Raw genomic sequence first — 24,570 nt, forward strand, 5'->3', positions numbered from 1 at the left:
TAAGGTGTAGAATCCTTGAATGGAATTACTTTGTTTTTACAATGTACTATAATTTTAATGGATGTCAAGATATCTGTTTCAAACATTTTAAAAAATAATATTTCTTCTTTCAATCTTTAAGGATATCTTTTTGCCTACACCCATGCTAGCAATATGTTATTACATTTTATTTTATTATTTCATTGCATTATATTGCATGTTGGTTGGGTAGAAAGTCCATTTCTTTGCAACTTTTACTTGCATTTCCCTGACAGTGAGTTTAAATAACATTTTCTATAATAAAACATTTGGATTTGATATTTCATGAATTGCTTATTCATATTCTTTGCCATTTTCCTAATTCTTTTCTTGTCAATATATAAAGTGTTTGTGTTTGAAGTATAGATATTTGCTTGTATTGTATTCCTCTATTAACTTCGTATGTGCATTTTTGGCACATATGAGTATATGTACATGTTTTCTTAGTACATGTATTTAAACATAAGTAGACTTTTGTGTGTAGTTTATGGAATTCCTCTCTTAAGTTTTCCTCTACTTCCAGGTTATACAATTAAACCAGTAGATAAAATGCTAAAATCTTTTAACCATTATGTCTTCATTAATTCTGGAATTTGCTTTTATTTGACATAATGTAGTCATCGTTGTTTTCTTTCAAAAAAAACTAACCAGTTGTGTCAGAATTATTAGTTTAGCTGTGTTTTTCAAAAAAAATGAAATATCACTATTATATATATTAAATTTTTTGGAGAGTGGGATCTAGTATATTCCGCTGATGTTTTGTTCATTTCTATACCAATATTACATTTATTGTAATAAGGCAGCTCTATACAGAATTCTGATAACTGCTAAAGAAAGTCTTCTGTTAAGGATTTTTTTTTAATTAATTAATTTATTTATTTATTTATTTATTTATACAAGCACTGGATATAGTCAGAAGCGCGGGAGGGTGAGAGAATTCACCAGAGCCAGAGCGGGGAGCAGAGCAGGCAGAAGGACAGAAGTACACTGCTGAGGGGAGCAGCGGGCGGCAGGAGAGGTCTGCGCACCATATGGGACCCTCCTCTGGTGGCTGGGGATCAAACCGGTGCTGCAGAGGCTGCAGGCAGCCTCGCAACCCAGCACTCAACCACTGCGCCACCGGGGAGGCCCTAGAGTATAAGGATTTTAATCAGATTTATATATAATTTATATATTAAATATTTGAGAATATTAAATATTCCAATTGAAAATAACTATTTCGTCCATATTTTGTTATTTACTACAATTTTGGGTTGAGATAAAATTCACATAATTTTACCACTTTTAAGCACACAATAAATTGAGTTTTTATTATAGTCACACTAATCTACAAAAATCTCTACTGTCAGAACATATGCTGTATCTCTCAATTCCTCCTGTTATATCTGAAAACTACTATTTTCTGTCTCTGTGGATTTGATTAGTCTGGACATTTTATATACATTGAATCATTTATTATGTGACATTTTGTGTCTGACTTCATTTACTTAGGATCAAGTTTTCAAGGTTCATGTATTAGTAGCATGTGTGAGTAATTCATTCTTTTTTATGGCTACTAATTATTTTATTATATGGATAAAACATATTTTATTTATCCATTCATTAGTAGATGTGGGCTTGGGGTTCTTCCACATTTTAGCTGTTTTGAATAACACATCTATTAGTGTACAAATTATTTGTGAACATAATACATTTTATTTTATTGAGCATTTATCTAGTAATAAAATTGCTGAGCCATATGGTAACCCTATGTTTAACTTTCTGAGGTACTACTGGAAGGTTTTCTAGAGTAGCTGTCCCCTTTCAAATAATCATTAAGAATATAGGAGGTGGGGCCTCCCCGGTGGCGCAGTGGTTGAGCGCTTGGTTGCGAAGCTGCCCGCAGCCTCTGCAGCGCCGATCCCCAGCTGCTCCCCAGCCACCGGAGGAGGGCCCCACATGGCCCGCAGACCTCTCCTGCCACCCGTTGCTCCCCTCAGCAGTGTACCTCGGTCCTTCTTCCTGCTCTGCTCCCCGTTCTGGCTCTGGTGAATTCTCTCACCCTCCCGCGCTTCTGACTGTACCCAGTGGTTGTATAAATAAATAAATAAATCTTTAAAAAAAAAAAATATAGGAGGATTTTAATATATCCACATACTTACCAGCTCTTGTTATTTCCCTACTTTTTTTCCATCATTATAGACATCCTCATAGATGTGATGTAATATCTCATTGTGGTTTTGATTCACATGTTCCTAATGACTAATAACTGTGAATTTCTCTAACGTTTTTATTAATCATTTGATAAATCTTTGGATAAATGGCTACTTAAATCCTTTGTCTATTTTTAAATGGGATTATTTTTCTTTATACCATTGATTTGATTTGTTTATATACTCAAGATACTAGGCCATTATCAGATACGTGATACACAAATATCTTCTCCCATTCTATAGGTAGTCTTCATTTTCTTTATAGTATCCTTTGATACACAAAAGTTTTTAATTTTGAGGAAGTCCAACCTACCATTTTTTGTTGCTATTATTTTTGTTTAAATCTGGTACTTAAGAAACCACTGACTAATCCAAGGAAACAGATTTACTCCTAAATATTCTTCAACTTTTATAATCTTTGTTCTTAGGTTTAGGTCTTTGATTCAGTTTCAGTTAAATTTATATATGTATAAACTTATATATAAATTATATATACGTTATGAAGTAAGGATCCACCTTCATTGTTTTGCATATGCATCTGTTTGCCTCACCACCTTTTGTTGAAAACATTATTCTTACCCCATTGAATGATCTTGACACCCTTGTTGAAAATTAATCAACCATAGATACACAGATTTATTTATGAATTCTGAATTTATTTCTTTGATCTATATGTTTATTCTTATACCAGTTCCACACTGTGTTGATTACTGTGGCCTTGCAGTAAGTTTTGAAATTGTGTGGTATAAGTCTTCCAGCTTTGTTTTCTTTCTAAAGGTTGTTTTGACTATTTTGGACCCTTTTTATTTCTAACACCATTATTCAATATTTAATCTAAAAATATAATGTAAAGGAATATATAATTCTAACGGGATAAAGAGTGATTATTATCAACCTGGTCATGCAAGACATTTACATTATATAACACATAATTTAAGTAATATGGTACCACTTCCAAAACAAATCAGAAATTTCAAAAACCAGTTCATAAATAACCAAATGTAGTATGTGCGAAGGGTAGCATTTTCGAACTAATGGACAAAGGAATTATTATTTAGATTATGGGAAAATTATCAAATCATTTAAAAATCTAATGCTCAATATACCTCACTCCTTAAGTTAAAGAAATTCAATATGAATTAAAAGTTGATGTATATATTAAACCATATTGCTACAGAAAGAATATATAGGAGAATGTGTTTATAATTTTGAATTATGGGAGGTTTTTACTAAGTCAGAGGAAAAAATCCAGGGTAAATAAAAACAATCAATTAAATAGATGCATTGAAATTTAAATCTTCATTAAAAAAATCCAATTGAACAAATAAAAAAAATCATAAACTTTTAAAAAAATTAGTTGCAAGTCTATAATGCTGTTTTTATGGTATGAACAAACAGTTTTTTATAAATGAGTATATAAACTAAAACATCTGGGGCCTCCCTGGTGGTACAAGGGGTTAAGTCTCAGCACTAGGAAGCTATCGACAGCCCCTACAGCACAAGTTAGATCCCCAGCCAGGAAGCTGACCCAAATGGCGCAGCTCCCCTCAGAAGTGTATTTCAGTATATCTGCCTGTTCTGCTCTCCACTTTCCCTGTGGTGAATCCTATTACCAACCCCCCCATACACATATCTCTGGCCTATACCCCAGCTCTTACATGTGTAAATAAATAAATCTTTTTAAAAAAATTAAAAAATAAAACATCTCAGTAGGAAAATATATTAAGGAAACATAGGTAATTCACACAAAATCAGAAATACAAATGTTCAGCAAACATTTAAAAACATTTTAGGCTTAATAATACTGAAACATAATAATACAAAAATATGACATTATTATTGTCCAAGCATTTTGGCAAAGGCAGAAAAAAATAATGAATTATAATAATGCATTGCTAGATGAAATGTAAATTGATATAACCCTTTCTGCAGGACAATTTCTCAAATATATTAAAATTTTAAAAATATACTATTCTAGTAAGTTATTGTGTTATATTGGAATATGAGTTTTCCATGCAAATAAGCACTACCGCCATTTCAAGGAAGCAAGAGTTTTAAAATTTCTCATAGGCACAAAATGTCAGAAAAACATCAACATATAGAGTAAAACTAAGACATTGGAATCCAGTAAGTTATAAACTAGAATACAGACCCCAACATTTACGAGCTGTGTGACCTTGTTAAATTACTTTGAATTTTATTTTCTTTAAGACAACAATACAAATACTTATCTTTTGGGATTAACAGAATTTAGTGAGCTTTAGCATTATCTCCTGGGTTGAATAGTGTTCCCCCAAAACTCAAAATTCATCTCTACTTGGAACCTGTGAACATGACCTTACTTGGAAATAGGAACTTGGCGGATGTAATCAAGTCATGATTAAGGTGAGCTCTATTATGACTGGTACCCTTATAAGAGGAACATTTGGATAGCCAGACTCAGTCATACATGGAAGAAAGTCTAGTGAAAACAGAAACAGAAATCAGTATATCTATAAGCCAAGGAATGCTAAGGAATATCAGTAACAACCAAATGGTACAAAAGGTAAGGCAGGATTCTTCCCTAGAACATTTGAAGGGACCATAGCCCTGCCTACTCCTTGATTTCTGGCCTCCAGAAGTATGAGAGAGTAAGCTCATTGTTTTAATCCATCTATGTGCCATACTTGTTATAGCAGCCTAACACAGTTACTAACACATGTATTTAACACAGTATTTTGTAAAGAAAGAGCTCATTAAAGGGGCACTGTTTATATCTACTGTAGATAATCTTTCTTTTTACATTATTTAAATTATATAACTTTTATGTTTTATTGAATTATATTTGACATGTAGTAATGTGTAAATTTAAGGTGTACAACATGTTGATCTGATCCATTTATATATATTGTAATATGATTGTAGCCATTGTAGTGATAATTAGCACCTCAGACATATCACATAATTACCATGTCTTTTTAGTAGTTTGAGTAATGAAGATCTAGTCTTTTAACTAGCTTGATAATTATAATACAATATTGCTATATATATTCACTATACTGTGCATTAACTCTCTAGGAATATTAATTGGTTCATCCAATACAAAAACAATTTGCAGTTTCCTCAAAAAAGTAAAAATAGATCTACCATATAATCTAACAATTCCATTTCTGGGTACATACCCAGAGGAAATAAAAACAGGATAGTGAAGAAATAAAAGCTTTCTTATACACTGTTTCATTTAATGATTCATGCTCCCTGTGATGTGGGTGGCTTTATTTCCAATTTTCAAAAAAGCAGCCTAGAATCAAAGAGGTTAAGTATTTTGCCACAGGTCACAAAATTAAGAAGTAACTGACATTTATTTCATATTCCCTTGACTAAAAATACTCAATTTTTAAAGCATCACTTGACATTTTTGTTTTAAATTCCACCCTAAGTGCTGACATAATTAGGTGAGCTTATCGACACTAAGTTTTGAACTGCCTATTGGAAAATCTTAGACACACCACACTCTTTCAAGTCTCTGTACAATACATTAGAAAAGTGTAAGAAATTCCAGTTCCTTACAGAATTTTCATGGATCAGGAGTCAAGAGCCTGATAGACAGGGTGGTAACTGTTAATAGTTCAAACAATTGGACCGAAGATCAAAGCTACTTGAATATGATAAGTCTAGGTATGCTTCCACCAGTATGTTTTTTTTAAATTTATTTATTTATGCATATAAGAGCTGGGGTACAGGCCAGAGGTGTGGGGGGTGAGAGGATCCACCAGAGACAGAGTGGGGAACAGAACAGGCAGACTGACTGAAATACACTGCTGAGGGGAGCAGCAGGTGAGACAGGAGAGGTCTGCTGTGCCATGTGGTTTGCTCCTTGTCTGGCCAGCCGGGGATCAAACTAGTGCTGCAGTGGCCTCGGATAGCCTCACAGGTTATGTCTTAACCCCTGGTGCCACCAGGGAGGCCCTTCCACCAATATATTTTATATGAGCAAATCATTCCATTAGAGAAAATAATGTAGACTAAGAAATCAAGTTCATATCACTACTTTATATAGTAAAGAGAAAAGATGCATCAAATAGCTTTCAAATTAGTTAGGTTATTGTTTCAATTCTGTAAGAAATTAAATCAGGGCCTCCCCAGGTGGCGCAGCGGTTGAGCGCTGGGTTGTGAGGCTGCCCGCAGCATCTGCAGCGCCAGTTCCATCCCTGGCCACTGGCGAAGGTCCCACAAATAAATAAATAAATAAATAAATAAATAAATAAATAAATAAAAAATAAATCAAAAGGCCATGAAACAGGAAACTTGAATTAAGCATTTATAGTCCATAAAATGTTTCTTTAAAACTCATCTAGATTTCAAACATAGAGCTTCCATATGATCCAGCAATTCCACCCCTAGGTATTTACCCAAATGACACGGAAACAGTAATTCCAAAGGGCACCTGCACCCCTATGTTTATAGCAGCACTATTTGCAATAGCTAAGCTATGGAAGCAACTCAAATGCCCAAAAATAGATGACTGGATCAAGAAGATGTGGTACATATACACCATGGAATATTACTCAGCAATCAAAAAAGATAAACACATGCAGTTTTCAGTAGCATGGATGGAGCTAGAAGGGATCATACTCAGCGAAATAAGTCAGAAAGAAAAAGAAAAATACTGGATGGTCTCACTCATAGCAGGAATTTAGAAAACCTAAATAAGAGACCAGGAAAAAGACTAATAAATACAAAGTAAAAATCAAAATCAACAAGCAACTATAAACCAGAGACACACTGGGGGGGGGGGGAAGGAGGGATGGGGAAAGGAAGGACTAGAGTCAAAATAAGGGGGGGGGTGCAGTTGTATGGGGAATATAACCAAAACGAAAATGCATACATTGCGCAAAGATGAAAAAAGATGTAAGAATTATATAAAATAAAATATTTAAATAAAAAAACTCATCTATATTTCTTCTAAGTTATGAATCATGTTATACAACTAATAAATACATTGCTAATCTTTATAACATTCTCAAGCCACACATTTTCACCAGTGATAAAATGTCATTAAGTCCTGAGTTCTCAGCAACATTTGTTTCTAAAATTCCATTGAAGGCCATGTTAAGTAAAGGAGGAAAGCAACTTCTAGAAGGTGACCCTAGAATTCTTTTCTACCTATAACTCTATCTCTGCAGCCTAGAATGAGGACCAGCACTTTCCATTAAGTCAAAGCCCTATCCAAAGTGCCCTAACCACCATGAATTCTTCTCCAATGACTCCAGCACATATTGTTCTTCTCTTTTTCTGACATTTTATCAAGTTTGTCCTTAATACACTTTTGTTACTAACATTATTGTGTACTTACTATGTGTCATTCATTGCAAAGGGCATGAAGTACACATTATTTGATTTATTGTTTACATAAAGTTATGAGGCAGGGATTTGAGTCTTATTAGAACTGCAACTTCAACTTTCACCACTTTCTGCTTCAAATCTTTATTCTAGGCTTCCTGCCATTCTCTGCTTTTTTTTTTTTTTCAGCTACCCAAATGAGCCACAAGTACACTCCTTTGTTGATCTTTGAACAGACTCACCAAAAAAATGATGAGGAAAAATACAAAAAGGCAATGGAATGTTCAGAGTAGGATTATTCACAAAACCACCAAAAGTAAAAACACAAATATATCCATGATACTATGGGTGGATGAAAATGCGTAATATAACCTGACAATGGAATAATATTCAACCATTAAAAGGAATGAAGTATTGATAATCCACAGCATAGATGAAACTTAAAAAGATTATTTGGGGCCTCCCTGGTGGTGCAAGGGGTTAAGATGAAGCCCATGAAGCTATCTGCGGCCACTGCAGCACGAGTTCAATCCCCAGCCAGGGAGCTAACCCACATGGCGCGGCAGACATCTCCTGCCCCGCCCGCTGCTCTCCTCAGCAGTGTATTTCAGTCATTCCTCCTGTTCTGTTCCCCGCTGTGTCTCTGGGGAATCCTCTCACCCCCCCACACACACCTCTGGCCTATACCCCAGTTCTTGTATGCATAAATAAATAAATAAATCTTTTTTTAAAAAGATTATTCTAGGTAAAACAAAAGTAAGAAAAAACACACATATTGTATGATTGCATGTGCATGACTGGTCCAGAACAGGCAAACACATACAGACAGAAAGTAGATTAGAACTTTCCAGGGCTTGGAGGGAGAGAGGTGGGACATCAGTGCTAATAGGTATGATGTTTCTTTTGGGGGTGATGAAAATCTTCTAAAATGACATTTCAGTGATCATTGCAAAACTTTGTGAATACCAAAAATCATTAAATAGCAAACTTTAAATGAGAGGATTGTATGGTGTTTGAATTATAGTTCAATAAATATGTTAATGCAATTGAGGAGGCTTCAAAAGTAATTATAGAAGTGGCAGAGAGGCAGAATGGTTCTGCAAATAAAGAACTGAATTTGGGGTACCTCAATTTGGTAGTTGTGTGAACTTGGGTAAATAATTTGTGCAACTTTGTACAACTGGGTACAAAAAAGTCTATATTAGCTTGTGTAAGGATTAAATAGTATAGTGAAGCTTAAAATGCTTTCTAAACTGCAAAATGCTATTCAAATATAAGATCTAGTATGATAATATATAACTCCATTGTGTAATTACTGTTGCAGTATATAGTAGGTGTGTAAAATATTTGACACCTGCATATTTATCCCTAGTCGCGTAAGTTCCATTGAAAATGATTGATAAAAATTAATTTCAGATGAAGAACACTGCTAATTATCCCCCTTTAATTTTGTAAAATATAAAATCATTCAATTATATTTGGTTGATAATTAGACAAGTGATTTTTATTCATGAGTCTCTGAACACCACATTTTCATCTAGTGCAAAGTCTCTAAGAAGACAACTCTGTTCAGAAAATTCAAAGATGATAACTCTATGAAAAATATTTGAAAGCCAGTCTTTATGATATGACATTATGAAGGCAGGGAAGAAGAAAAAGAATGCATGTTTATTTATAAATTTTACTAAGAATCTTTTGGTGAAGAGAGAAAAGCAAACATCTGTAATGGTGAGATTTTTTTTTTCTTCTTAAATCTAAAGGACAGTCAAAAAGGAATCTGTTGTTTGTATAGAAAGAAATGCTAGTAAAAGAGGTAGAAAGTACACTTGGGGAAACATCTGCTCTGAGAAGCCACTTGAAAAGTAAGCGTAAGGAAACATTTGTACAACACACAGCACACACTGTGTTGCAGAGATGAAGGGGAACAATGCAGAAAAGATAAATAGACACACACACATATATATATACTATATATGCAAATATATATAGCATAGAGTTACATATAAAATATATTTTAATACTAAGCTGGAAGAGTCATGATCATTACAACTCAGGCACCACAGATGGCATGCATTTCCCTGGCATAAGTCAGTTCCTTGCCTAGCTTATGAGGTCCTCATGCTAAGTAGAACAGACCTGAAATAAGAGATGTAGTCCTTGTTTTTGGTGAACTAGTGACTGACTAAGGGAGACAGAATCAGTTTCTACAAAGGACATTATTGATACAGGCAACAGCATAGAAGTAAATGTAGATAGGAGAACACACTACAATAATAAAAAAATTACAAAATTGGAATAACCTGGACTGAGTTGGGTTAGACAAGAAGGTCAATGGTTTCACATTCACTGTCTTTGAGTCAAATTCAACTAAAAGTTCTATTTTCTTTGATTTGTATGCATATAAGTATGTACATGTGCACACACGATATTAAAAATTTAAAATTGGGAGATATGCCATAATAATTCAGATATCTGTCTTTTCCTGAAAAATCAGATAACCAAACAAAACTGAACCTACATTCATGCATGGCAAAAATTGGCTGAGTCACCACTGACAGCTTTTAGAGACAGCCATGCTCTCTGTCCACCATCACCCCTTTCATTCCAAATTGTACAACTAGTGCATTGGTTAAGAAGATTGGAGTAATATTCCACTGTGTATAAGTACCAGAATCCTAATGCTACCACAATTAAAAGAATAAATTATTTTTTGCAAAACATTAAAAGAATATTGGAAAAAAGACAAGTCAGAGCTGAAGCTCTCAAATGCTGTGTACGTAAGGAGTATTTGTATGTATAAAACCTTTGAGTATGTATACATGCACTTGCATATATAAAACACTTGACCACTGAGTATGCTATATAAGAAAAATTTGCAGTGTTGACTATAAATACTGTTTCCTGGACTATATCTCAGAATGACAATCTCTGAAACCATGTGATAGGAATCCACATCTTTAACCTAACATCACAAATATTTCTTATATACACATCAGTTTGAGAACCACTTTCCTAGCATTCATCCACAGAACACTGCTGCTCAAATTCACTTTGCCTAATGGTGGAAGAGTAATTTTAATTTAATTCTAATGTTGCTTTCTGCTAAATAATCATTAATGATTTTTCCATATCTACTGTTCAAATCAGTCTAGCATACACAGTCCGCTATGATCTATTCTATGACACTTTTCCATTATTGTCCAGTTACTTACATCTTTCATTCTTTTTAAATTGAACTACTTCCTCCCGCAGAAATGTCTCATTTCTCTAATCTTTAGGTCATAACTTATCCTTGACTGTGGAAATGTATTTTTTGAACCATTAATTGATACCTGACTTATGTTGGACCAATCAGATCTCCCCCCACTGTTTTCCCTAGATGGATGAACAATCCAAGAGCTCGTAGGAGGTAGTAAAACCAGAGAACTTGTGACATTCATGTGTTCAAACATGTGAGGCAGACAAGCAGAGACAGCTAGAATGGGTCAAGGCAACCACAGTTTTTAACAGCAACTGTGTGGGTGATTCTGATGCAAAGGATATACTTTCAGAACACTGGTAGAAGAAAATAAAAATTGATTTAGAATTTGGAGACACTTTTCTAAACTTGAGCCCATTATTAACTTACTGAGTGAGTAAATGGATGACATTTCTGACCTTTAGTATTCTCTACCTGTAAAATTTAGTATTGGTACAAAGGACATAATTATTTTAAAAAAAGAATTGAAAATGTGTGATTCTCTTATTGAATTTTGGTTTGCAATTTCTCTGATAAAGTTTGTTCCTAAGCTATACTCTGTGATGTCAATTTTTTCCCAGGCATTAGCCCATGATGGTTGGCAACAGTAAGAAACCTACTCTGTAGTTAGAAGTTAAATCCAGTGATAAAAAATTTTTCTTTCCCTCATTGAGTCAGAGAAGGTGTTATGGGGAAAAAAAAATAAAAGTAGAGGTACTAAGTGTGAGCTGAAAGTGAGCTCATTGGGAACTGTCTACTTATGTTGAAGCTGAAACCCAAAATGGATGAAGGGAATGTATTACAGGCTTGTGGAAATGCATCTGTCACAGGTTCTGAATCAAAACTTTGGCTGTTAGAATTTTATTATGAAATTTACATGTAAAAGCAATAATAGTACAAGTAAAAACCATATTTATATTAGTGATATTTCTAGCATTTGCTCAGTATACCATTCCTACATCATTTTCTAATATGACCTTTGGCAGACTGTCCCTCAATAGAAATTTTCTAATTTTAGAAAACTGAATATTTAAACTATTGTGGATATTTTGACCAAAAACCCCTGTACAGTGTTCCACCCTCCACATGGCAGAATACAGAGGTCTAGATCATCCTCTATCCTAAACACAAGTAAAAGGAAAATAACACTAGATTAAATTTGCTCAAATAAAGGCTGGGAGGTTTGTCAATAGAGATGGAAAATGTTAACATGGAGATTTTATGGTTATAGTGGGGGACAGAGAAGGAAGAGACAAAAGAGGCCATAGCTTGGACAGTGGATATTCCAGTCAACAGAACAGGAGGGGCCCCTCCACCAAGGGTCCTTACCTGGCATTCTTAGCAGACACACAGACACATGCATGGGACTGAGGTTTGAGTCATTGGGAGTGTGGTGATCAGCAGCAATGCTAAGGAAACCCCCTCCCCCAATTCAGGAAAAGATCTAACAAAGGGAACATTGGTGTTGGCACCTTGTGGAACCACCCCAGACTCAGAATTTGGTTGCAGATGGAGAAAACAGGAGACACTTCTCCTTACTCTCTATAAAAAGACCCAAATGAAGGAGTCATTCATTGTAACTTGCAATTTGAAACTGGGTCTCAAATATTTGGAATGGGGTCAGAATGGGGGGGTTGCAATTGTATGGGGAATATAAAAATAAAATTTATTATAAAAAAAAAATTTGGTCTCAGTCCTTGTCGCAGTCCTGGTGAAAATTGAGGACATTTCCCAGCTGATGGAGACAAGTCTGTCTCCACTTCTTTCTCCAGAGTTTGCGCTGTTCTTGCTACAGGTTTTCTAAATTCCTGCCTCATCTCCTTGCTACTCTCCTCTGCAATGTGGGATGCAAAAAAAAAAAAAAAAAACTTGAACAAAGATGAAAAAGAGAAATTACATATATATATATATATATACAGAAATAAAGGATCTAGTAGACACGTTTGGATAACAATTTTAAATTTGCTAAGTTAGGTACTGGAACAATAGAAAAATACTGAAGGCAGCTACAAGATCTTTGAAAGGAGATCCAAGAACAAAAAGAGTTCTTTACTAAAGAGATTAAATACATTAAAATAACACAAACAGATGCTAATTAAATTAAATTAAAACAAATGGAAGGCTCAAATAGACTAAATAGGGGTTTTGGGGGCAGGCCTGAAGTCCAAGGATCCCAGGCAGGCTCTTTCTCAGTTCTTGTCTCCCGTGAGGAAGGAATTCAACATCGAGCCCAAAGTTACAGAAAGCATTAGATTTATTGATAGGTATGACAGATAGGAAAGCTCTCTGGGCAGAGAGGGGCCCTGAGTGAGTAGCCACTGATGTGAGGAAAAGTAGCTGCTTATATGGATATAGTGGGCAAGCAGTGGGGGTTTGGCTGTTGAGTGTCTCTTGCTGATTGGCTGAGCCACAGGGTTCATAGGTTCCTGAGGTCCACTAGTCTCCCCACTTTACCGGGCCAGCCTTGAAGAACCATCTTTGACCCAATGCTATTGTGCTATTTGTGTTGGTATTCTGAACATTCCATTATTAATTAGGGAAGCTGGGGTGTACCCTACTGGTACACGACTTTCTCCCATCAGACTGATCTATGGACCTAGGGCACCTAGGTTGGGGTACTGTAGGGTAAGTATCAGGCTTTTCTGCCCTCCTGCCATTAGGATTGGCGATGGATCCCTGCAGTCCTGAATGTATGCTTGATGGCAGGCACCTGGAGTGGGGTGTGGGCATGTGTAAGTGGGTACACCTGGGCTGAGAGACTGGGCTTATAAGGGTGGCATCTCAGGGCTGCCAGCAAAGCGAAAGGAGCAGAGAAAAGCCATGAGAGAATGTCGGAGAGCCCAGAAAAGAGTGAAGATTCTCTGGGGGCTAGGAGGCCTGCCAGCCTCTCACCACCCCAGCACCCCTGCCTGCCATGTACCTGGTAAACCGAATAAAAGCCTGAAAAATCCACCGAGGGCTCCAAGACTCTCCTCCTTCACCTGTCTGCTCGAATCATACAGAGATCCTGCTCTTTGCCTTTCCTGCCGCTACAGATATACTCTCCTGGTTCCAATTTCTCAGGTCGATAAATAAGCTTGGGGTGTGGGGCATTGTAGGGTAAGGAAAAATGTCAGGCTTTTCTGCCCTCCCACCATCAGGATAAATGATGGATCCTTGCGGTCCTGAATGCATGCCTGATGGCGGGCACCTGGAGTAGGGTGTGGGCATAGGTAGATGGGATTCACCTGGGCTGAGACTGGGCTTTTAAGGGCGGCGTCATGGGGACGCCAGCAGCAGCAGCAGAAGCCGAGAGAGAAGCAAGAGAAACAGAAGCAAGAGAAGCAGAAGCAGAGAGAACACCAGAGAGCCCAGATAGAGTGAAGATTTGCTGGGGGCTGGGAGGACTGCCAGCCTCCCGGCCCCCCAACACTCCTGCCTGCCATGTACCCGCTAAATCCCAATAAAAGACCTGCAAAAAAACAACTGAGGACTCTGACTCCTCCTTTACCTGGTCTGCATGGGATCAGAAAACCTGCAACTTGTCTGTTCCTGACCTTTACAGGCACACTGTTCCTAACTGACTATGTAAACCCATTTCCTAACTTTCTCACTCGATACAAAACACCGAAATGGAAAAATAGAGACACAAGATTTAGAAAAAAATGAAGAAACTCTATGAGAAAACTGCAGACTCCATTAAAAGAGCAACAAAGAAAATGGGTATTGCAGCAGATGAAGAGAGAGAATGGAACAGAGGTCCTATTCCAAGAAGTAATATCTTAGAACTTACCAAACCTAAGAAATGAAATAAACGTTGTCCATCAAGCAGAAAGGACATCCAAATTTGCAAATGCATAATGATCTTCACCAGGATGTATTATTGCCAAATTATCGAAGTCAAAGACAAAAATGACATACATATATATTTTGATATTGAGCCTCCCCACTCCTTGTTTGCTAAACTGCACTCCCAGTTCTTGTTATTGAGACCACACGGTACATGTTTGCTAATCTGACCTTCCAGTTATCGTTATTGATCCTATCACCCCCTAGTTTGATAATCTGCACTTCTGCTTCTTGTTATGGTGACCACGGCACCCTTTGTTTGCTATCTGTCCCCCAGTTGTTTCCTAAACTGCACTTCCAGTTCTTGTTATTGAGCCCACAAGGTCAATGTTTGCTAATCTGCCCTTCCGGGGGTATTGTTATCAGCACACCTGCTCCCTATTTGTTAATCTGCCCTTCTGGTTCTTGTTATGGAGCCCACCAACTTCTTGTTCACTAATCTGCCATTCCAGTTCTTGTGAGGCCACCACCTAATCATTTGCAAAACTGCACTTCCGGTTCTTGTTATTGTACCCATAAACCCATGTTTGCTAACCTGCCTTCCCGTGATTGTTATTGAGCATACCTGGCTCTTGTTTGCTAATTTGCACTTCCAGTTCTCATTATTGTGCCCACCCACTCCTTACTACTGTCCTACTAAGAAAAGTATGGTATATTTGTTAAAGTACAAAAACAAAAAAGGTACAAAAATAATTTCCTGAGTTCTAAGATTTTTATATGTAAATGTATACGTGAATTATAGAGGAACATACATGAATCCATATATGTTTACATATATCAATGCCATAAGTATATGCATTAATTACACACATAATTGCATAAATAACATTATATAAATATACATACAATACACACATATATAATTTTTCTCCAGTTATTCAAAATGTGAAAACAATTATATAATTCTGACAATTCAGTGAGGGAAAAAAATAAGTTATGCTTACTTTAAATATATTATAAAACAAAACATCAGGGTTTTTTTTGTCACCAATTTATTTTTGTCAAGTTGTAAACTGACATATTTTTCTATTTAGAAATAAACAAAGCAGCATCTCAGCTTTGCATGCTATTGCACAATAGCCTGAAGAAGATTCTGAGCAAATTTCACAGAGTGTTATTTAGAAAATAATGGTTGCCTTTGTTTCTCAAAAGGGTTATTAAGTTTCCAGTAAAATTCAAGTATTTTCAAAATATTCTCTTTCTTCTTCTTTCTTATTGATAGGCAATTCATACAATATGTTAGGTCAAATATTGGAATAATTTGTTAGATACTTTCAAGTAGATAATTAAGAATTTCAAATCTTGGAGAATGTAAACAAACAAAATTGACCATCTTCCTCAATAACACCTATCATTCTTATTACTGTCTTTGTCTTTTAGAGATACACATAAAAGGATAGAAAATGTAGATAACAAGAATTAGAACCTGAGTAACCTAAGCTAGTCAAATATAGGTTGCATCAATAGACTACTCTAATGTAGATTTAAAGTGACGAGTGATTAATTGAAGGAAAGGGGCAGCCAAAAGTAAATTTCCTTTCAGTGCCAAAACAAGTTGTGTCCTGTTATTTGAAAAGTGCCAAAAACATTGATTGACCTGAAACATTGATTAAGAGCTGATTGCTTCAAGCAAATAGTTTTGAAAGTCTCTTCAGTGTAGCTGGGCTAACTTGGGAAATCAAAATTGGCATAGCTGAAAGCTTGTAAATTCTTTAAGCAAACATGTCATTATTTTCCAGAATTATTAATTTCAAAGTTTTTGTTTTGATCAAAGCAATCGAAATACTTCATTTTGAGCTTTTACATAGGCATCGCATTGCGTGAGTACGTATATAAGTGTAAAATTAAATAGTTATATTGAAAGTAAATATTTTGGAACTATTATTTAAACCTATTATTAGATTTATAATCCTTTTCTCATTGCCATCTAAACATGACAAAATGCCCATGATGGGGGGAGAGGTGTCTGGATACGTTGTACTTCTCATTGTAAATGAAGATTCGTTTACAGAAAAATAGCCTTTATAATTCATCTTCTACTTGCTGAGGTAATTGTATACCATGGTATTAATAAATGCTATTTAGAATTCAGCCCTGAATCCCCTGACATACTGAATTTATTCAAATTATTACATTATAGCCTTTCTCAACAACGGTTTTCACAAAAATGATTTGATGCTTTTTTTCAAGTATGGAATAAATCACACAAATAGTATATATGTACAAAATACATTTCTTCATGAGAATATAAAGACTAAGCTAGCATTTAGATTATTTACAATTCCATTATGAATTTTTATTAAAAGTCAGTATTACTAAAGAGCATACATTATTTTCATAATAGAAACTTTATCTTCATTGTTTTGTTAGCAACTTTATTGAGATATAATTCCTGTACCATAGAATTTACCAATTTAAAGAGTCTGAGTTGGAGAAAAAAAGATAAAAGTGTATAATTTGACAATTTTAGTATATTCTAAGTTCTGAAACATAGCCACACTCAATTATAGAACATTTTCATCACCAGGCCCCCAAAACAAAACTTCATGAAGATTCATCCATTTGCCCTCAATCTACCAACCCTAGGCAACCAATAATCTATTTTTTTCTCTGTAAATATGACTTATGGATATTTGATATAAATGGAACGATGCACATCGTGGTCTTTGGTGAAAGGCTCATTTCACTTAGCATAATGTTTTCAAGGTTCATCCTTCATCTTTGTTTTAACATGTGTCAGGATTTCAGAGTGTGAGGTTGTTTTTTTTTTAGCCAGATAATATTCCAGTGTAAGTATGTACCACATTTTGTTTATTCGTTCATCAATTGATGAACATTTGGGTTTTTTCCATTTTTTGGCTATTATGCATAATGTTGTTATGAATACCAATGTGCAAGTATTTGTATAGACATATGATTTATATTCTCTTCATTAGCATGGCACTTTAGCAGTCATTGTTTTGACTGTCCCTTTCCCTGACACATCCTGCACTAATTGCTGACTCATTGGTCTATTATTTTGTTAATGTTCTGAGTCCTAAATTTTCCCATAACTTCATCTAATTCAATTTGGGCACCTTTGCACTGTAGTTGTTGCAGAATGTATTTGAATTTTCTTTTTATATCAAGAGGAATCAACTGTACCACGTCCTAGTTCTCTCTGTAGTTAAGCTTGTTGGTCTCACCAGGCTACTAGTCTCCTTTTCTTTGCTTGACATCAAAATCACCATTGTTTTAAAAAATGTTGTTAGTTTTGAACCTCCTCAAACAAACGAAGTCAGTTCATCTGTAGAGAGTTTTAGAACTCTTGTTCTAATGAACTTTCTCTACCCCTGGAAGAAAAATCTGTGTGTTTTACTCTGAATGTTCGACAAGGTGGTAACCTCTAGTTTTCTTTGCTTGCTTTCTTTAAATGTTGAAATCCTAATATGTGAGTGAATAAGGTCGAGGATAATCAGGATCCAAAGTAAACTGGTTTCTGGGTCTAATTCCAACACAAATGTGTATGGAGACCTCCCCATTCCCATCATTGAAGGCAACACTGAATCCTCAAGACATGCAGCTGGTGTCTTAATGCTGACACTATCTCAAGATAGCATCAGATGATAAAATTCAGTCCTATAAAACTGCTCCCCTTCCACTTCAGATACCAATTGCCAGACTAAGTAGTCACCTAGCAGCTAACCAACCAGCTAACCAAACCAGATACAACCTCCTCTTTGGACTTCATATGTCAGTAGCAAGCCCAGGTAATTATCAGTATTTCTTACAAATTGACTATAAATCAGTTTCCCAGGACCCCTTTCTCAGGTTCAATTAATTTTCCAGAATGGCTCACAGAACTCAAAACTTGGTTACTGATTAGATTACCAATTTATTGCATAAGGGTATAATAGCAGAACAAATGAACATCCAGATGGGAGAGATGCAAAGGTCAAGGAATAGAAAAAGGGTGGGAGTTTCCATTTTCTCTGATCATGACAATCTCCACAAGTCGTCAAGTGTTCACCAACTCAGAAGTTGTCCGAACCCTGTCCTTTTGGATTTTTATGGAAACTTCATGACATTAGCATAGTTGATTAACACATTGGCCATTGGTGATTGATTAAACTTCTAGTCCCTTCCCTTCCCCTTCCCCAGAAGTCGAAGTGATGGGGGCTGAAAGTTCCAACCCTCTAATCACATGACTGGTTCTCCTGGCAACCAGCCCCCTTCCTCATGTGCTACTAAAGTTACCTGATTCACATAACAAAAGACACCTTTATCATTCCCAACACTTAGGAAATTCCAAGGGTTCTGGGAGTTAAGAGCCATGACTGTGGATAAAGTCCATTTATATATGAGAAATATTTTTTGTTCATCTGAATGACCAAATGCATTTTTTTTCTTATAAATCAAAATGTAACACCAGGATTCTCTGCCTGCAGAGTGAAGTGGAAACTTTGTGGAGGAAGAAGTCCCCAACCTCTCCACCACATTCACCTAGAATTTAACTTCTATAATGAATGGCTTGGGGAGAATGAGAAATTCTGGCAATGTTCCCTTCCCTAATGATGTTGTCGCCCTTGACTAAGACCTGGGGGGTTACAAAGAGCCTTGTGTTCTTGACTACATCCATCTGGAGTGGAGTTTCTGTCATGCTGAGCTGGAAAGGGTGAGAGATGTAGTGAGACATGGTTCTTGGTGTTAAAGGCTTGCTTTTCTTATCAAGTCTTAGAATAATTTCTTGATTCTTTCTTAATTAGCTATGTAAAATTAGGTTATGTTATAGAGACTTCAAAATAACTGTAAATGTAGACATACAGCTATACATATCTATGTACCTACCAACCTATTTATGTTCATCATCATCTATCCAATTTCTACCAACTATCCTTACTGTACTGGGAACAGGTCATTGAAGCATCTCATGCTGCCATTCCAAAAGTGAAACTTTTTTCTTATTAAAGAAACATTAATTTTCAACATGAAAATTATTGTTTATTAGTATCAACTGCCTGCTTCAACAAGTCAATGATTACCTTTGTTTTGTCTATGATTATATTGCCTTTAAAATTTATATTGGTTGGGGCCTCCATGGTGGCACAGGGGTTGAGCAAAGCACTGTGGAACTGTCTACAGCCTCTGCAGTGTGAGTTCGATTCCTGGACGGGAAGCTCCCCACATGGCATAGCAGACCTCTTCTGGTTCACCCGCTGCTCCCCTCATCAGTGTTATTTCTGTCAGTCTGCCTGTTTTGCTCCCCAATCTGTCTCTGGTGAATCCTCTCACCACCCCCCACAACTCTGGCCTGTACCCCAGTTCTTGTATGCATAAATAAATAAATCTTTAAAAAAATTTTAAAAATTTATATTGGTTAGATAACAATATTGTTTTTAAGGAAAAACCATACTTCTTAATGTGACACAAATATACACATATATTTACAATTATACATCATAATGTACTTAAAACATACTAATTATTTGCTTAGCATCTCCAAGCTCCTTGAAACAGTATCCAACATCATATTTATTTTGGAAAATTCTTTCTCTCACAATCTAACAAACATAATACTTGCCCCACAACTGAAAGAATCTACAAGTTAAGCTAGTCACTGAAGGTGGACTAAATGGACCATTGTCCTTGGACATTTTTTTCTTTTTTGCAGGAGAGAGTGAGTGGGGGCAGGGGGAGAGTTTTCCTTTAGATCATAAGCTGGTATGATATAAACCTTAAGGTACTTCTAACACATCCCCATTCATATATTCACACAAGGGAAGCTTCCATATGGCAGGCTAGAATAAGACCAACACAAAAAAAGTAGTCACTAAGTGATAGGAAAGGAGTGGGGAGATAGACTGATAGAGAAGGGGATAGGGATGGATAGATGATAGATGGTTGACAGATGATAGATAGGTAGGTAGGTAGATAGATAGATAGATAGACAGATATGGATAGATAGAATAATACTGTATGAGACTCTAAATACTGTCATTTCCAAGGTCAGATCTAAATCTGACCTTCGTACATATGTAGGAATTTATAAATCCCATTTCTCCTTAAACTTGCTTGAGTTGACTTTCTCTCAACTATAATAGAATCTTTACAATTATATCATATCTATATATATTTTTCATCTACAGATACATAAAAGATCATATCTACTTATCTTTGTATGTATAATTACACATCAATAAATGTTGTGTGCATTAATCATGAATGCGAAAGACATGACAAAACAAATTCTTAAGTCTAAATTTCCTATTAAGTTACACACATATTTTCACTCTGTAGAGGAAATCTTTTACACTTTGTTTTATTATGCTCTCCTTGCCTGGTTTGTGTATTAGTTGACATCATAAAAGTAGTTACCAAGGATTTCCTCCTTTTCTACTTTTTGGAAGAGTTTGAGAAAGATGGGAATTAGATCTCCCTTGAATGTTTGGTTTTCATTACTGTTTAAACTTCCTTACTCGTGATATAAGTCTCTTCAGATTTCCTATTTTTTTTCATGACTCCAACTTGGGAGGTTATACAATTCAAGGAATTTATCCATTTCCTCTAGGTTTTCAGATTTGTTGGCATATAGATGTTGATAATAGTCTCTTATGATCTATTGTGTTTCTGTAGTGTTTATCACAATGTCTTCTCTTTCATTCCTTTTTTACTTATTTGAGCCTTCTCACATTTTTCTTAATGAGTCTGACCAAAAGTTTGTCAATTTGTTGCTTTTGTCTAAGAACCAGCTCTTCAGCTTGTTGTTCTATGCATTTTTTTTTTGCTTGTTTTTATTTCCACTCTGATTTTTCTTTCTTTCCATCTACTGAGTTTGGCTTTTTTTTTTCCTAGTTTGCTTAGGTGTAGGGTTAGATTGTTACTTTGTTATTTTTCTTGTTCTTGCCATGAACCTGTATTGCTATATACTTACCTCTTAGTACTGCTCTCTATGCATCCCAGAGTCTGGTGTTATTTTCTTTTTCTTTTTTTTTTTAAATTTATTTATGCATACAAGAGCTGGGGTACAGGCTAGAGGTGCAGGGGGAGGGATGAGAGGATTCACCAGAGACAGAGTGGGGAGCAGAACAGGCAGACTGACTGAAATACACTGCTGAGGGGAACAGCGGGCAAGTCAGGAGAGGTCTGCTGCGCCAGGTGGGCAGATCTCTGGCCGGCTGGGGATTTTCATTTTCATTCATTTCCAGGTACATTTTAACTTCTTTCATTTCTTCTATGACATAATAGTTTTTCAGTGACATGTTGATTAATAGCCATCTATTTGTGGCCTATTTTTCTTTTTATAGTTGATTTTAACCTTATTCCATTTCATCACCTCTATTCATGCTGAAGGGTTTGAACCTTTGTCTGATAAAACCTAGTTGTCAATTTTCAGGAAATACAGAGGACAAAAATATGTTTTGAATTACACTATGGGTGTGTAATCAACAGAATACAGACTGAGGGAAAGTCTGCCATTTGAATCACTTAGGTTCTCTAACAAATAAATTGTAAGGGAGAGAGAGGGAATGATGAAGGAAATATGTTAATTGTAAAATATATAGATTAATTTGTATTTTATCACATATCACATTTTTAAAATTGGCAAAACCAAACTACAAAATTTCCCTAACTACATGTCAAGGAATAAAGTGGTCTTTTTTTTTGGGGGGGGGTGGTCAACTGTGATGAAAATAGATCACAAAGAGGGAGCTCTTGCATAATTGAAAAAATTGTGTTTACTGATGTGGGCGGTGGCTATAAAAGGGTGTATTTTTAATAGTATATATTTATTTAATGTGATTTTATTTCCTTTTTCTAATAATTAAAAGGTGAAAAAATGAAGAAAAAAATTAAATATTTTTTATTGAAGCAGCAATGTTTTATAACACTATATATATTTTAAGTGTACAACATCATAATTTGAAATCTGTATATAGTACATTGTGATTCACGCCCAAAGTCTAGTTTCCTTCAACCACTGTATAATTGACCTCATTGATCCACTACACCTACACCCTCATACACTTTTGCCTCTGCTAAACACCAATCTGCTCTCTGTACCTAAGAGTTTGTTGGTTCATTTGTTTTACTTCTTTATGTTTCACATATGAGAGACATCATACATTTTTCTTTCTTTGTTTCTGATTGATTTACACTTTTTTTGGTAACTGGGTAATAGTTACACACACACACACACACACCCCACATCTTTCTTTTTCCATTCATACATCAATGGGCACTTAGAATTTAATATAGAAGTGTATATATCTTTTCAAATTAGTATTTTTGTATAATTTGTGTAAATACTCAAAAATGGAATAGATATATGGTATTTTTAATCTTATTTTTTTATTGGGTTTCCACATTATGTTTTCCATAATGATTGTACTAATTTTCATTCCCACCAATACTGAATAAGGGTTCCCTTTTGTTCACATCCTTGCCAACACTTGGTGTTTCTTGTCTTTTTGATAAGAACCAGGTTTGAAGTGAGGTTTGGATTATTATGCAATATTCTCATGTCCCGATTTGCCATGTGGATATCTTTTTGAAGAAGTATCTATTCAGATCCTCTGCCCATTTTGTAATCAGGTTGTTCATTTATTATTGTTGTTATATGAATTCTTCATATATTTTGGATATTAACCCTTTGTTCAGTGTATGACTTAGAAATACCTTCTTTTTTAAGTTTTTTTGTTTTTTATTTTATGTTATATATTTTTTATATCATTGCATGTATTTTTTACATATTGCACAATGTATGCATTTTCATCTTGGTTATAGTCCCCAGATCATGCTCATCAAAATAAGCCAGAAAGAAAAAGAAAAATACTGGATGGTCTCACTCATAGCAAGAATTTAGAAAACCTAAATAAGGGACCAGGAAAAAGACTATTTATAACAAAGTAGAAATGCCTTCTTACATTCAGTTGGCTGGGTTTCTTTTGTTTGTTTAACTAATAATTTGTTTCACTGTGCGGAAGCTTTTTAGTTTTATGTAGTCCCATTATTAAAATTAGCTTTGCTTTTACTTCTTTTGATATTGGAATTAAATTCTCAAAGATATCTCTAAGGCTGATGTCAATGAGTTTACCTGCTATATATTCTATGTACTTTAAGGTCTTATATCCAGTCTTAAATCCCATTTTGAATTATTTTTGTACATTGTTTAAGAGAGTGGTCTAGCTTCAAGTTGCTGCCCAGTTTTCCAATCAGCATTTATTTAAGTGATTTCATTTTTCCGTTTTATGTTTTTGATGCCCTTTTTTTTTTGGTAAATAATTGTCCATTATGTGTGGGCTTATTTCTGGATTCTAAATTCTGTGCTGTTAATGTGTGTGTGTCTTTTCTTATTCCAATACTATGCTGTTTTCATTATATAGCCCCTGGGGTATAGTTTGATCAGGAAATGTGTCACCTTTATTTTTGCTCTTTCTTTCTCGGGTTTGTTTTGATTATTTGGTGTTCCCTGTGGTTCCATGAACAAAATAATTTAAAATGTAAAAATAAAGATGAAGTATAGTAATTTTTAGGAGACAGAAACAGACAAGTTTCCATCAACATTTCCACACTGAAAGAAAAATTAAAGGTTGCACTTTCAGAAGAAGGAAAATGATACCAAATGGAAATTAAAAATGCAGGAGTAAGATGGTTAACACTTAGATATGTAAATATGTGAGTAATATAAATGAGTAGTAACTTGCATCAATACCTGCAATGTTATGAATAATTTATAATATATATTGAAAATAACATAATGAGGGGGTAGACATAAATTGACTTAAATCTTCTAAGTTTCTTAACAGGAAATTGATGAAATAACTCTTATTAAGTTTGATAAATAAGGCATCTGGATTGTGCTCTTTAGGGTAGTTAATAGTGAAATAATATACTACTATAGAATAGTAACATAATATATAACTATAAAGTTACTAGAAAGCAAAAAGGAATAACAGAAGTACATGATTAGTCATAAAAAAATGAAGAACAGAG

The sequence above is a fragment of the Talpa europaea genome, assembly GCF_964194135.1.
Source record: "Talpa europaea genome assembly, chromosome: X".
Taxonomy (NCBI): Eukaryota; Metazoa; Chordata; class Mammalia; order Eulipotyphla; family Talpidae; genus Talpa; species Talpa europaea.